Source organism: Fukomys damarensis, unplaced genomic scaffold, assembly GCF_012274545.1.
Source record: "Fukomys damarensis isolate Sample0158 unplaced genomic scaffold, DMR_v1.0_HiC HiC_scaffold_1, whole genome shotgun sequence".
Classification (NCBI taxonomy): Eukaryota; Metazoa; Chordata; class Mammalia; order Rodentia; family Bathyergidae; genus Fukomys; species Fukomys damarensis.
The window spans coordinates 14150287-14152508 of NW_022900913.1; the positions used below are offsets into that span (position 1 = coordinate 14150287).

The following is a 2222-nucleotide window of genomic DNA, read 5'->3' on the forward strand; positions in this document are numbered from 1 at the left end:
CATCTATTAAAATAACATTTAATGATTTTTTATTATTTGCACTATAATTATATCTAACAATAGAAGGCATTTTTGTTTTTCTTTGCAATTGGAACCCATATTTTCTAATCATACTAGCATATAATTGCAAAATTTTTGTTGAAGTTGAGATAATATATTTGATTTCCTCTATGACATTACAGAGAAATATTTAATATTTCACTATGGAATGGAAGAGAAATTGTGAAATTTTAGTAGGTAATTTTTTATGAATTAACACAATAGTTTTTACTCATGTTTGTGCTTCATCATTTTTGATTACTAGATTTTATTATTCAATAATCTTTTATCAGAAATACAGAGCTGTCTCTAAAATATGATGTATACATATTATTTTTTTATTTCTATATTAATTTGTCTTAATACAGTTAACAGATTCTGAGTTGGAAACATTTGCATATCTAAAATCACATTTCTTGCTTTCTACATCATTAGATCTTACTTGCTATTTTGTTAAAATGTGTTTTTTTGTGGAGGTTTTTGTTTTATACTTATGTCTCATAATCTCCTTTGCAACTTTGCACTGAGTTTTTAAACTGAATAGAAAGTATATCTTCATTCTTTGCTTTCCGAAAGTTTGTATAATTTTTTGTTCTATTTTCCATAAAGATTTTGAAACGTGATTGTTTAGCCAATCTATCCCAGGAGTTCTCGTTGTGGGATAGTTTCAAGTAAGAATTCTATGGGATTGGCAGTTATATAACTATCTACATTGGTTTTGGCCATGATTAATTAATTGCATTTTAGAAAATATCTCTATGACATTGATGTTTGAATAATAATAAGCATTTGCACATAAAATTATATTATTCTATTAATTCTATTAAGACCCACAGGGTTTATAATAGAGTTCCCCTTTCATAAAGGATATTATCATTTTTTAACTGGCTTGGAAAGTTAAAAATAATTGAGACTGAAGGAGCAAAGATGCCCACTGAGCCTCCCCAGCTGGCCGTTAGCTGTACTCAGTGGAAGGGCCTGGAGATCGTTGCGTTCAGCCAATGAGGTGTGAGGAGCTCGTGAAAACGCCTTCAGCCTCTGTAACGCTTTGCTCCTAGGGATTTAGCGGGAAATCAGGACAGCGCTAAAGGTCTTTAAGGTATGAGACTTGTTCATATTATACTCAATTCACTAGTCCAGTCCAATCCCTACAACATAGACCATGGAGGATGACAGGGAGAAAGTCATAATATCTGACACTTCTTGTGCAGATATTTCATTCCAGATTTTTTAATTTTTTAAAATTTGTATTTCAAATTTTTTAATTTTTTGACTGACTCATAATACCAGTGTATATCAATGGGAGAGGCGAAATGACTTTTTTTATTAAGGTAACTGAGAAATTCAAGATAATCCACCTCCCATTTTCTATCATCTTCATCATTTCTTTATGATGAGTGTATTCAATATTCTAGCTTCTACTTTTTATTTTTTTTTATTTTTTTGGTACCGGGGATTGAACTCAGGCCACTGAACTGCTGCGCTAAATCTCAGGCGCATCTACTTTTAAATATAAACTCTATTTTGTCAGTTATACTCACCCCACTGTGCCGTATAGTAACAGAATTTATTCTGCATATCACTCCTATTTGCCTACAGCGCTGTATCGGATCTTTCATTTCTCCCCATTCATTTTCCCCCCTAATTTCCCTAGTTGCTCATAACCAGGCAGCATATGCTGTCAGTTGTGGCAGCCTGGAAGGGCATGGAGGACATTGTGTTATGTAAAAGAAGCCAGGCACAGAAGGCCAAATACCGCCCTATCTCAATATCTCACTCATATGGGAATCTCAAAAGCTGCTCTCACAGTGTGTCTTGTCATTAGTAAGGTTAATGATCTCATATGATCTTTCCTCATCCCTGACAGTGTAGACATGTGAAAATATTCCTGGAACTTTGTCCCTAGGAACTAGTACAGCACAGATTACATCAAAGCTATGTAGCTATGGTGATTATATGAACATTCATTTTATTATTAAACAAAATGTTTATATATGTTTTCCATACTCATTGATATATAAAAATTACTATTAAAATGTTAAAAATTAGACAAATAAATTAAATATTCAGGGCTAACAATTAGGAAGCTATAAATAAGTTTGATTTAGTATGTACTTTCTCTCTGTGTCATAAGTGCATTTATAAATGCATATATATAGCAAAGGCACCTATGTGTACTATAT

General features: G+C 32.3%; 1 long non-coding RNA gene across 1 annotated transcript in view; it reads left to right on the forward strand.

Annotated features, from left to right (window-relative positions):
- The first annotated feature begins 1073 nt into the window (after positions 1-1073).
- The window catches only part of LOC104852012, a 54923-nt gene continuing 53774 nt past the window's right edge, over positions 1074-2222 (forward strand). The window contains exon 1 of the long non-coding RNA XR_004517561.1: positions 1074-1138. This is a non-coding gene — a long non-coding RNA (uncharacterized LOC104852012). The remainder of the gene's footprint in view (positions 1139-2222) is intronic.